The sequence below is a fragment of the Pan troglodytes genome, chromosome 1 (assembly GCF_028858775.2).
Source record: "Pan troglodytes isolate AG18354 chromosome 1, NHGRI_mPanTro3-v2.0_pri, whole genome shotgun sequence".
Taxonomy (NCBI): domain Eukaryota; kingdom Metazoa; phylum Chordata; class Mammalia; order Primates; family Hominidae; genus Pan; species Pan troglodytes.
The window spans coordinates 189,034,756-189,049,392 of NC_072398.2; positions in this window are offsets into that span (position 1 = coordinate 189,034,756).

Consider the following 14,637-nt stretch of genomic DNA (forward strand, 5'->3'; position numbering starts at 1 on the left):
TCACCATCCATGGTGTTTACTATGTGGCATCATATTCTTTGCCAGGCAATTGCAGGCTGGTAGATGCTTTCAGCAAGACAGTTGTCCTGAATTATAACTGACTGATAGTTTATACAGATTCTGCCCTCCACTTTTTGAAAAATTGGTACATTATTTGTACTTTACTTAACTCCTATAGGATTTTCCCCATATATCTTACATTTCTCAAAAACAACAGACAGAGGTGTTTTTGGAACATCTGTCATTCCTAAAGCTCTTTAAGCAAGTTTCCAAGAGAATAGTGATTACCCTGACCAACTGCTATACCTTCTTCTGTTTGCTGTTGCAAAAGATGCAAAAGTACCTATAAGAAGGTAGACTTCTAGTTTCTTCTCAAAGATGTAGACAGCTGGGAAGGATTGTTCCTAAACTTATGGTGAAAAAAAATCTTTACAAATAGAAAGTTCACAACTTTTCTTGAGCTCACTGGAGTCCTAAGGTTGCTGGGTACCCAGTAGGCCCAAAATCGAGGAAGACATAGGTATCTTCAGGGAGAAATGAGATATGAGCTCTGACTTACCTAAGCAAGAAACATACCTATATGAATTCAGCTAAGGTGGTTGTTGAATAGGCAGAATCTGGCTTAATGAACTCTAGTAGAAGCGGGCAAAGCCCTAGGGATAATAAATAAAAGGAGATCACACTTTCTTTCTTAGACTCATTTCTCCATGAACCCCATCACAGGTTCACAAAAATGGTTGGGAGAGTCTACAGAAAATCTCCCTTGTAGTGAATTGCTGGAGGAGAGGAAAAGAAACTGCTGTGTGAGGGGTGAGAAATTCTACCTGGACCCTTCTTGCCTACCTCCCCTATGAACAAAAGCCTTAATTAGTGTGACATGTATGTAGAAGGGAGCAAACATTATCACTCTTTGGATACTGGTGAAATCCCATTACATCTGAGATAAGGGAACAGGGAAAAAATCTTAACACCTGGGGAAAGGATGGATATACATTCTGGATTCAGAAGTGAAGCAGGGGAGGGATGGGATCACTGGGAAGGCTGCTGCTTCAGGACTCAGTGATATAGTGCTTGCCTAAGACTACAGCTTAATCAGAACAATAGAAACCATTTCCTCCACACACCCCCAAACCAGGCTAACGAGAGAAGTCAGAAAAATAAAAGAAAAGAAGAAAAAACAGAAGGAACAAAAAAACAGCTAGCAAAATAGATTTTAATTTAACCATATCTATAATCACATTAAATGTGCATGGTCTAAACATACCAGTTAAAAGATGGAGATTGTCAGATTGTATGAAAAATTAAGAACCAGCTATACACTTTCTGTAAGAAACCCACTTTAGTTATAAAGACAGATAGGTTAAAAGTAATAGAATAGAAAAAGATATGCTGTGCAAACACTAATCAAAATAAAGCTGAAGTCTTTATATTACTATCAGACAAGTGAGACTTTTAGAACAATGATTATTATCTGGGATAAAAAGGAACATCAAATAATTATAAAGGGCTTGATTTTCCAAGAAGACATAACAATACTAAACATGTACGTACCTAACAACAGAGTTTCAAAATACATGATGCAAAAGCTGATAGAATCAAAAAGTGAAATAGATAGTTTCACAATTACAGTTGAAAACTTCAGTGCTCCTTTTTCAGTAAATGATAGAACAAATGGAAAGAAAATCATCAAAAATATAGATGACTGGAGCAACATTATCAACCAACTTGACCCAGTTGATATTTATAGTATACTTTACACGACAACACTTCTTTCTAAAGTGCACATGAAACATTCTCCAAATGATACTATGTTCTGGGCCATAAAGCAAACTTAACAACCTTAAAAGACTAGAAACCATAGAAAGCATAGTCATGAACTATAATGGAATTAAGCCAGAAATCAATAATAGAAAGATAAGTGGAAAATCTTCAAATGTATGGAGATGAAACAACACATATCTAAATAAACCATATGTCAGAGGAAGTCTTAAGGCAATTAAAAAAGCGTTTTGAACTGAATGAAAAAGAACTACAACATATCACAATTTGGGAAATGAAGCTAAAGTAGTGTATAGATGGAAATTTATAGAGTTAAATGCTTACACTACAAAAGAGGAAAGGTCTTCAATCAGTAAGGTAAGCATCCACCCTAAAAAGAAAAAAACTAGATAAAGAAGAACAAATTAAAACTAGTGCAAGCAGAAGGAAGAACATAATAAGAGCAAAAATCAATACATTTGAAACAAAAAAGCAATTTGGATATATCAATCAAACCAAAAGCTGGTTCTTTGAAAGATCAGCAAAATTAGTGAACTTCTAGGCAGACTGACCAAGAAAAAAGAAGATACAAATTATCAATATCAGAAATGAAAGAAGGGACATCACTGCTGACCCTACAGATATTAAAAGAATAATAAGGTAGTGCAACAAACAACTCTGTGCCCATAAATTTGACAACTTAGGTGAAATGAACCAATTCCTTGAAGGACAGACATACTAAAATTCATTCAAGAAGAAATATATATCTTCAATAATCCCATATCTTCTAGGGAAATTGAAGTTATAGTTAAAAGCCTTCCAAAAACAAACAAACAAAAAACAAAACAAAACAAAATGCAAGGCTAGTTCAACACTGGAAAAATCAACCAATGAAATTACAATTAAATATATTTACAGAACTAAGGAAAAGAAAAACGATGATTATTTCAATAGATTTACAAAAAGCACTTTAAAAATTAATCATCTATTCATGATTAAAACTATCTGCAAACTATGAATAGAAGGCAATTTTCTTAACCTCAAAAAGGGCATCTACAAAAGGCTATAGCTAGCAACACACTTTGAAAAACTAAACACTTTCCCCTTAATATAAAAAACAATGCAAGATGTTCTCTCTTATGACTCCTATCTGACTTCATATGGAAAGTCCTATAGTACAATAAGGCAAGAAAAAAAAAAGGCAAAAAGATTTAAAAGGAAGAAAGGAAACAATGTCTTTTCACGTGTAACCTTATTGTCTTTGTAGAAAAACCCGAAGGATCATTAAAAAGTTTCTAGGACTAATAAGTGAGTTTAGTAAGGTTGCAAGATACAAAGTCAATTGTATTTCTTCATGCTAGCAATGAACATATGGACTTTGAAATTTAGAGAGCAATAGCCTTTTCAGTAGCACCGAAACCCACAAATTCTTAGATATAAATCTAACAAAAACAATATTCAGGATAGGTATACTAAAATCTAGAAAATCCTGGTGAAAGCAATTAAAGAACAGTAAAATAAATACAGATACTGTATTCATGGATTGGAAGACTCAATATTGCTAAGATGTCAGTTTGTCCCCATGAAAACAAATCTGAAAAAGCACAAAGTTGGAGGACTCAGACAGTACCCAATTTTGAGACCTGTTACAAAGTTATAATAATCAAGGAAGTGTAGTGTTGACAAAATGATAGATACAATAATCAGTGGAACAGAGTTGAGAGCCCAGAGGTAGACCCACACAAATATAATCACCTCATTTTTGACAAGGGTGAAGAAATGATAGTCTTTTCAACAAATGGTGTTGGAACAGTTGGATATCTATATGCAAGAAAGAAAATGAACCCCAACACATACCTCACACCTTAAAAAACAACTGAGAAAAAGATCATAGATCTAAATGTAAAAGATAAAACTACAATACATCTAGAAAAAAATCACAGGAGAAAATATGACCTTTGGTTTGGCAAAGAGTTTTTAGATACAACATTAAAAGCACAATCAATAAAAGAAACATTAATGAATTGAACTTGAAATAAAAATTTTGCTCTGTGAAAGACAATGTTAAGGGAATAAAAAGACAAGCCACAGATTGTGAGAAAATATTTGCAATCATATATGTAATGAAGGACTTGTATCCAGAATATATAAAGAACTTTCAAGCTTCAGCAAGAAAGTAAACAACTCTATAAAAAATGGGCAAAATATTTGAACATATGTTTTACCAAAGAAAGCATATGATGGCAAATAAGCATATGAAGAGACACTTAACATTATTTTTAATTAGGGAAATCAAAGTTAAAACCACAATGAACTATCATGCATATCAATTAGAATAGCTACAGTTAAGAAAAAACAAACCTGACAACACTAAGTGTGTGCTGGCAAGGATGCAGAGCCACTGGAACTCTTTCATGTTCTTGTTAAGAATGCACAATGGTACAACCACTTTGCGAAGTAGTTTGGCAGTTTCTTATAAAATTAAAGATATACTTATTATATGACCTGGCAGTCCCATTCCTTGGTATTTACTCAAGTTATTGAAATTTTGTGTTCACTTAGAAACCCATACATGAATATTTGTAACAGCTCTACACATAAACACCCAAACTGGACACAACTGAGATGGTCTTCAACAGGCGAACAGAAGTGATATATCCATAAAATGGAACACTATTCATCTGTAAACAGGCACAAGTATTAATTCATGCAACATCATGGATGAATCTTAAATCCATTTTGCGAAGTGAAAGAATCCAGACCCAAAAAGTTCATATTTTACTATTCCATAGGATACTTTAGAAAAGGCAAAACTACATTTATGGAAAATGCATTGCCAGGGGTTGGGGTTTGGGTTGGGGTTGACTGCAAGGGAGCAACATGAGGTAACTTTGTGGCTGACGGAACTGCTTTATATGGTACAAAACTCTATGTATTTGTCAAACCCATAGATCTGTACACCATAAAGTGTAAATTTTGCCGTGTGCAAATTAAGAACAAAATCAATCAGGATACTGAGGAACCCAAGATGTAATGCAGAATATGACAAATGAATCTAACTGCATTGCACGTGTATAACATAAATTCATTGAAGATGATGAGGAAGAGGGGAGCTGACCTAGGTAACTTTGGAATTCTGTAAGGCTAAAGACAAAAATAACTGTACACAGACACTGTACTCTACATGATAAATTTGTCCTTCACAGGGGTATGTGTTAACCATTCTAAAACCATTTTACATATATACTAGGAATGAACAGATAAGTAAATATATTATTGATAATAAGACGCAGGTGTCTGTCTGAGAAAGAAGTTACTAATAAGCAAAGCAGAATGATGGAGTGAATCCATGGTGTTTGATTAGAGTCAGAGGTATCAGTATTAACTCATGTTTAAACATATATATATATATATATAAACACATATACACACACTCACACATATACACTGATAGATACAGAAATATAGGTGTGTATTCATGGATAAATATACATACATATGTTTCCTAGCTCTGTCTACTGAGATGGCCTGTAGCACTGTAGCACTAAAAGCACTGACATCCCAGTAGCAGTGAGCACATCAGGTTCCCCAATCTTGGTCTCTAAATGCTATTATTTAATAAAAGGAGCCAGGACTCCTTGGAAACATAGGCTCCAGGACTGGGTAGGAAAACTACAAGATGAGCCTGGAGCATCTTCTGGTGCTAGAAAGTAAGAAAGTGCTGAACAACAGCAACAACAATGGGGATATGCAGAGTGCAGGAACCAACCTGAAAAAGCTCTTATTGGCCAAAGCTGGAACAATTTAGGTAAAAAAAATAAGTAAGGATATATTGGGTTATAACTGAAAGAATAAAATAACTATCCATGAGTCTGTTTTGATAAAAATAAAAGTTGAATACACTGATTATTTGATGGGGAGAAAGGACAGTTTTTCCTTACCAGAAGAATTCCAATGAATAAATAGAGAGAAGTGGAGGAAATAGAAAATCACCCCTAGAACACTGCAGTCATAGTGGCTGCAGACAGTTCACCTGATAGCTGTTAAACTAATGGGTATAAGTTTGAGAAACATGGTGTGTGCATAGTCTCAAAGTATTTGAGACTCCCAATATTTATCAATTGCAAAGGGAAAAATAGTAATTTCATATTGGAGAAACCTGGCAGATACCACCTTAACCAAGGGATAATGTGAGGTCTCACTAAGTTGCTCAAGCAATCCTCCTGCCTCAGCCTCCCAAAGTTCTGGGATTACAGATGTGAGCCACCTCACCCAGCCAGTAAGACATATTAACAGCATGTCTCTCTTCCCCAGTTTGATGCACTGAGAAGGGTGCATCATTTCTGTGGCATTCTTGCCAAAACTCCATAATCCCAGTTTAATCACGAAAAAACATCAGACAAACCCAAATTGAGGGACTGTCTACAAAATACCTGCCAAGTACTCTTCAAAAGGGTCAAGGGCAAGAAAGACAAGGAAAGACTGAGGAATAGTCACAGAACAGAGGAGACCAAGGAGAAATGTCAACTAAATGCAATGTGGGATCCTGAATTGAATCCTGGAATGAAAAAGGACATCAGTGGAAAAACTGGTAACATTAGATAAAATTCTGTAGGTCAATTAATACTATTGTACCAATCTCAATTTCCTAGTTGTAATTGTACTATGGTTATGTAAGATGTTTCTGTTAGTGAAAACTGGGTAAAGGGTGCATGGGAACTTGTACAATCTTTACAATTCCTCTATAAGTCTAAAATTATTTCAAAATAAAAAGAAAAAAAGTAGGGAGAGCATCTGATGAAGTAGCCCTGAAAGAAATAAATGAAGAATCCTCTGTGCTATAAGGGACACTTTAGACTGTGAGTGAGACTTGTGGAAGAACATTTTGCATACCACCTGGGCACTCCTGTAACCCACTGTAGTCTTTGGACTATAATTTGAGAATTACTGTAATAGGATCATCTGACCCAACTCATTTAAAGACATCCTATTTTTAGGGATATTATTTAAATGTTTCTTAAAAATTGCTTTAAAAAGCAATACATGCTTTTACAAGCCTTTTTTTTTTTTTTTTTTGAGATGGAGTCTCGCCCTGTCACCCAGGCAGGAGTGTAATGCTGCAATCTCGGCTGACTGCAACCTCCACCTCCTGGGTTCAAGCGATTCTCCTGCCTCAGCCTCCCGAGTAGCTGGGATTATAGGCACACATCACCACGCCTGGCTAATTTTTTGTATCTTTAGTAGAGACGGGGTTTCACCATGTTGGCCAGGCTAGTCTTGAACTCCTGACTTCGTGATCTGCCCACCTCTGCCTCCCAAAGTGCTGGGACTATAGGCGTGAGCCACTGTGCCCTGCCTACAAGCCGTTTTTAAAAGATAATTCTTTTATCCTTCTAAGAGAGGTATGAAGTTTTTTTTCTCCTTGCTTTTGTGGACTGTGATTATCGGGGAGAAGGGTTGCAAACTGGTGGTCCATCTTCTGATTCCAATTGTTTTTAGCTACACAGCTTTCAGCTTTTTCATTTTTAAAAGGTAGATATGTAGAGAGGCATGAACACTCCAGTTCTCTTTTGCTTATGCCAAGCTACTTTGCACACTTACGTTATTTGATTGGCCCTGAAGGCACATAAGTTTTTTACCCTAGGTGAATGTAATAAATTACATGTGATTTGGGGTGTTTATTCACTATTCTCTAGTCATGACTTTAATGACTTTTTGATGACTTTGGTATGTTTGTCTTGCAGCATTTTTGGGTAGTCTATGGGTTGCCACAAGAGAACTCCACCCCACCCCCAAAACACACATATAGAGTTTGTTTAGCCAGAGTACACAAACTGACCAGGAGCCAGGTGGCCTGTCTCAGTGCAGGATTGGGTGGCTCCCAAGGGTGCCCATTTGGGAGATGTCAAATGGGTACCCAAAGGAGGATCTCACCAGATCAGAGAAACTCATTTGTGCTACACCACACTCCTTTTGTACTAGAAGCTTACAAGACTCAGGGAAATACTCCAATCACTTTGCTTAATACTTCCTAGAAGGGAATTCTTACCAACATCAGACTCTCCTGGTTCTTGAACCCAAACAGCCTGACAAGGCTACATCCTCGCCTGAGACAGAAAGCTGAGTCAGACTCCAGGAGCTGGTAGCTGAGCAGAGTCTCTGCCTCAAACTTTCTAGTGTGCTAGAAAGCTGAAACTCACAGTGGCTTATCACTAGGGTTGTCAGAATTAGCCATGGAGCCTTAAAGATATACATATGCCAAGACCCTCCTGTAGCAACTTGGAAGCATCCATATTTTCCCTAAAACTCCATAGGGTTTTTGATACACAACCTCAAGTAGGACCTTCAGGCTGCAAGAAACTTTAGCTAACATACTTTAAAAATTTCTCTTAATATTCCTTTTTTTGTTCACAAATTTATGACTATTCCACTTAAGGCACTAATAGGGGCACTTAAGGCACTAAAACTTCACAATGGGGGAAGTTCCCAGCACAGTGACTGGAACATAGTAAGCTCTCCATAACTGCTCATCTCCTTCCTTTCCTCCTTCTACTTCATTTGGACCTTATTTTGATCTGCTATTTCCTTCCCCTACAAACTGAGGTCATAGCCTCCCCACTGCATTATACTTAATATTGATCAGGTGTTTTGATGAGCACTGTGTTTAGCTTGAGTGCCACAAATAAAGTGCCTTTTGAAGAATGATGTGAAATTACAAAGGATAGAAGCTAGTTTGAGTGACAGAATTAGATCCCAGATGTCAGGGCAAAATGATGGGCTGATTCGAACAATATGAAACATAATAGGGCTAAATGTAAGGTCTTGTAGTGGGGTCCAGGAAATTAACTGTGTGAGTGCAGGTCAGGGGAGGTGTGTGGCTTGGTAGCTGCAAATATAAAAAGTACGAGGGAGTTGAAAATGATAGTTGTATGGCTTAGGGCACAGATATAGTTGCTGTCACAAAGACCTAATAGAACAATGGCTTCAATAAGCTAAACAATTATTTCCCTCTCACAGATTGAGAATAAACAGTATAGGGTGAAATGGCAGCACCAGGGATAGGTTCCTTCTATCTCGTTGCTCTGCACCACTCATCCACATGGCTATCAGGTCCACATTTCAGCCAATGGCAAAAGGAAAAAGGAAGGGAGGCATGATCCTTCCCTTTAAGAGTATGGCTGGGAAATTATACATTTCACATCTGTTTACATCCCATTGGCTAGAACCTGTTCTTCTGGCCACACCTTCCTATAAGACAGGCTGGGAAATGTAGTCTTTGGTTGGGTAGCCATGTTCCTAGCTAAGAATTTTATTACTAAGAAGGGGAGAGGGGAATAGATACTGACAGAAACATTTGCAGCCTTACAGTTAAGACAGTATGTACAGTCATGCAATTTGATTGCCAAAAAGTTTTGGGCAATATTCTATTGCATTGATAAAAGAACAGTATCTGCCAGAACAGGAGTTGGCAAGCTTTTGCTGAAAGGACCAGATAGTGAATACACTTGACCCTTGAACAACATGAGCTTGAACTGTACGGGTCCACTATATGCAGATTTTCTTATGCCTCTGCCACCCCTGAGATACCAAGACCAACTCTTCCTCTTCTTCCTCCTCCTCAGCCTACTCAATGTGAAGACCACAAGGATGAAGACCTTTATGATGATTCACTTCCACTTAATAAACATTAAATATGTTTTCTCTTATGATTTTTCTTAATAATATTTTCTTTGCTCTAGCTTACTTGTCAGTATACAATATATAATACATATAATGTACAAAATATGTGTTGACTGTTTATGGTATCACTAAGGCTTCCAGTAGCAATAGGCTATTAGCAGTTAAGTTTTGGGGGAGTCAAAAGTTATACATGAATTTTTGACTGCATGAGAAATCAGAGCCCCAACCCCTGAGTTGTTCAGGGTCAGTTGTATTTTACGCTTTGCAAGCCACGTATAGTCTCTGTCATACATTCTTTTCTGTTTTTTGTTTGTTTTGTTTTTACAATCCTTTAAAAATGTCAGATCCATTCTTGGCTTATGGGCTGTAAAAATTAGGCTGCACGAAGGGCTGTAGTTTGCAGACCTCTGTTCTAGAACAAGCATGGTGGTGAGTCTGGAGTCACATCTTAAGATGCACAAGAATGTGTTCAGGGGAGGTGACCAAGTTAGGGAAGGGACTCCAGGTGAATTTCTAAGAACAATAATGATTGGAGGCATTGGTTACTTTTAGCCTAGAGAAGCTCAGACTCTTAATGACCTGATCAATGGCTTCAGATATTTGAAGGACATTCAGGTGGTTTGGAGATACCCTTGTTTTGTATGTACCCAAAGAGAAGAACAAAAATCAGTGAGAAAAAGCTCTGGAACAGAGACTACAGCTGCATAAGAACATTCTCATGATCACTTATCATTTATGGAACCCTTATTCCCAGGCATTGTTCTAAGCACTCTACATAGATGGTCTCACTTTATCGTCAACAACCCCAGTGGGTAGGTACCTTTCTTACCTCTACTTAATAGATGAGAAAAAGTCAGTGTTAGGAGGTTATATAACTTGCCCAAGGACATTTTGCTACTAAGTGGTAGGGCCGTAACAACTCCAACTCTCTACCATCTCCTTGCATGTGACTTATGAGGTAAGATATATAAATAATTTAGCAGCACCAGGTACATAGTAAGTATTGTTGTTGGCAATAATAATAATGATAGTCCCTAGGAAGTACTATGTTTCTCATCATGGTGGTTGTGGTTTTCTATGGCTGCCATAACAAATGACCACAAACTCAGTTATTTAAAATAACCCATTTCTCTGCTTACAGTTTTAGAGGCCAGAAATCCAAAATCAAGGTATTGATAGGGCTATGCTCCCTCCGGAGGCTCAGGGGAGAATCCATTCCTACCTCTTTCTGCTCCTGGTGGCCTCTGGCATTCCTTGGCTTGTGGCTGCATCACTCCAATCTCAGCCGCTGTAGTCGCGTTGCCCTCTAGCCCGTCTCCTACGTCAGTCCTATAAGGATACTTGTGATTTCATTTAGGGCCCTCCTGGATAATCCAGGATCTCTCCTCATCTCAAGATCATTAACGTAATCACATCTTTTGCCATATAAGGTGAAATTCAGTTTCTAGGGATTAGGGGGTAGATATCTTTGGGGGCCAGTAATTAGCCTATCACAATGGTATCTAAGCATAGACTGGATGACCACATGCTTTTCTTTCCACTATTAGAAAAAAAAACTTCATAGAATTCTATGATTTACAGTATTGGTCAATCATAACACCTATCTTTCCCTTGTGGAATTTTTATGTATGTGAAAATAGAATATTTTTAAAGCCTTATTTTATTTTTAATTGACAGAAACACTTGTATATATTTATGGGTACAATGTGATGTATCAATATATGCATAGTGTACATTATGGAATGACCAAATCAGGCTAATTAGCATATTAATCACCTCATATTTACCCTTTCTTTGTGGTGAGAACATTTAAAATCTTCTCTTTTAGCTATTTTGAAATATACAGGACATTATTATTATTAACTGTAGTCACCATGCTGTACAGTAGGGCACCAGAACTTATTCCTCCTATATAACTGAAACTTTGTTCCCATTGGCCAATGTCGCTCCTTTCCCTTCACCCCCGCCACCTCCTCCAGCCTCTGGTACCACCATTCTACTCTCTACTCCTATGAGTTTGACTTTTTAAGATTCCACTTATAAGTAAGCTCACACAGTATTTGTTTCTCTGTGCCTGGCTTAATTCACTTAACATAATGTCCTCTAGGTTTATCCGTGTTTTCACAAATGGCAGAATTTCCTATATGAAAATAGAATATATTTTTAACAAGATATCAGTTAGAGGTAAAACTTATATTTTTTCAAATACATAGCCACAGTCCAACACTATTTATTGAATAACACATTCTTTCCTCCACTGATTTAAAATTCAGTTTTTATTACTTAACTACCATGTAGTAACCATTATAGCTAAATTTGTTTCTTGACTTCCATCAATCCACTTTGTAGGTTTCTGTATTTGTACTATGCCATTTTGTTTACTGTAGCATTAAAGTATATATTTCTAACTGATGAATTGTCCTCCTTTATTATTCTTTGTGAATTTTTTTGATCAATGACTCTTTTACTGTTTTTGTTTTGTCATCATCTATTTCAACCTAAAAAAAATCCTTATTTTCATTTTAATGTGGTCTTGGGAAGAAGAGGAAACAGATGGAATTATTGGCCTGCCATAACAATCCTCTCTTTCTTTCCTTTTCTTTATCTCTCTCTTCCCTTCCTTCCCTTCCTTCCTTCCTTCCTTCCCTTCCTTCCTTCCTTCCTTCCTTCCCTCCTTCCTTCTTCCTTTTTTAGTGATTTTTACCTGTTTCCATTGAGATTTTCTATTTTTTTGTTATAATTATATGGAAGTTTAATTCCAGACACATATATGTAAGAGATAGATATAGATGTGAATTCAAATCTGGAATAAATGTACTTATACTCTTATCTTTCAAGACTTCTAACAATTAAATTTTACAACTATATTCTCAATTATTTTTATATTTGACCACATATTTTATTGGCTTTATTCATTACATTTTTTATATAACATATCTTTTCCTTTCTTGAATTTGTTATCCTGCCTTATTTGTTCCTCAGCTGGAAGAGATCTTCAAGTAACCTTAAATTTTTTTTAATAAAGGGTGTTTGGGTGATATAATTTCTGTGTCTTTGAACATACCTTTCTTTTTCATTGCATAAGAGAAATTATAGTTTGGCAGCTGGTAGAATTCTTAAATTGTAATAATGTTCCCTTAGAATTCTACAGAAATTATACCAGTGTCTTTTAGCATAGTGTTACAGATGAGAAGTATGGTATTAGTCTGATTTTCTTTCCTTTTAAGCAACCTGATTTTTCTCCTTTATGAGGAAGCTTGTCATTGTTTGTCTTTGCTCTTGGAGTATCAGAGTACATCTGGAAGTGTGTATTCTTTCAGTAGTCCTGCTGCCTAGCACAGCATTTGATCTAAGGCCTAAAGACTTTCTTCAGGTTAAGGAAATGTTCTTCTGTTATTTCCTTGATTATTGATTTCTTCTTCATTAATGATGCCTCCATCTGGAACTCCTATTAGGCTAATATTGATTGGATATTCTGGATCTCTCTGTTATATCTTATATTTTATCTGATTTTTAAAATCTCTTTTGTGTGCATGTGGTGTGTGTGTGTGTGGTGTGTGTGTGTGCGCACTTTTTTGGGAAGGGCAGTGGCATTTCAAAAGGAGCTGATATCCTGCCCCTATTCAACCTTTGGCTTCTATTATATTTGGAACAAACCTCTCACTTTCCAAAGAAGCTGTGGACCTATTTCTGTGTCCAGCCATTCTGTGTGGAGAAACTGACCATGTTCCTGATGTCCCTTAATTTGCCTTTAAACTGCTGCCTATGATTCTCCTCCAATCCTGATTCTCTGAGTTTGGGATTTTCCAAGACTGTTTTCTGGAAACCTGTACAGTTACTTCTTAGGGGTCTGTATTAGTCGGTTCTTACACTGCTAATAAAGACATACCTGAGACCAGGCAATTTATAAAGAAAAAGAGGTTTAATGGACTCACAGTTCCACATGGCTGGAGAAGCCATACAATCATGGCGGAGGTGAAGGAGGAGCAGAGGCACATCTTACATGGTGGCAGGCAAGAGAGCATGTGCAAGGGAACTACCCTTTATAAAACCATCAGATCTCATGAGACTTATTCACTATCACAAGAACAGCATGAGAAAAACCTGCCTCCATGATTCAATTACCTCCCACCAGGTCCTTCCCATGACATGTGGGGATTATGGGAACTACAATTCAAGATGAGATTTGGGTGGGGACACAGCCAAACCATATCAGGGTCTTTGCAGAATCATGAGTTTATCAGTACTAATTAGTTTTTCCTCCCATGTCCTATCTACTTTGTATCTTCCCATATTATTCAAAATGTCTGCTTTATTGATGGCATCTTTCCCTGGTTCCCAGCATTGCCAGTGAATTTACCATTCCCCAAACCAAAAGCCCCGGTATGGAAATAGTGGAGAGTTCTGACACATCATATGGATAGATGGACCAAATGACCTTCCAGCCTCATGTAACTCTGGGAGGCTTTTTCTTTAAAGCAGCATAATTAAAGGGTTGAGAAAAACTTTTACTGAAAAGGACAGAGAGATAGAGTTTAGTTTACTCAGGAGGACAGAATAAGGTGAGACTTAAATGGTGAGTCACACTAAGCCTCCTGAAGATACAGCAGGAGGGACTAAGATTAAATTACAGCTAAAGTGATTCATATTGGTCACTACAAAGATCATTTAACCCTTAAAAAGTTGTGTGGCATCATGATACATTGCAAAGCCAAGTTACAAAGCCTCATTTTCTGGAGCTGTTCTCTTTAAAGGTAAGAGGATGGACTCGAATCACCTTCTGAATTATCGGACAGCCCTGTGACATGATTATACCTTGGTGCCTGAGATGTTAGATGGGAAATAAACAGCAGCATCTAGTAAACTCTCCTGGGGTAAAAAACAAACAAACAAACAAAAAAAAACAAAAAAAAAACCATCTTGTTTTCACTCAGTCTTACTGATTTTTTTTAGTGTGAAGACAGAATGTTTTTGTCAAAAACAAGTTCTCCAAATTTATAAACCTGATTGGAGACATCTTTAGTTTCTTCTCAAACATGCTGGGAAAATAGGAATGTCACTGAGACTCCTTCACCATCCCCTCGCAGCCCCTATTCCCCGGGGGGGCTGGGTAGATGGAGAAGCGGGGGGGGGGGGCAGGGGCTGGACCAGGGAGAGAGTGACAGGCTCTCTGTGGTAGGTCTGTGCCTTGTCACAGAG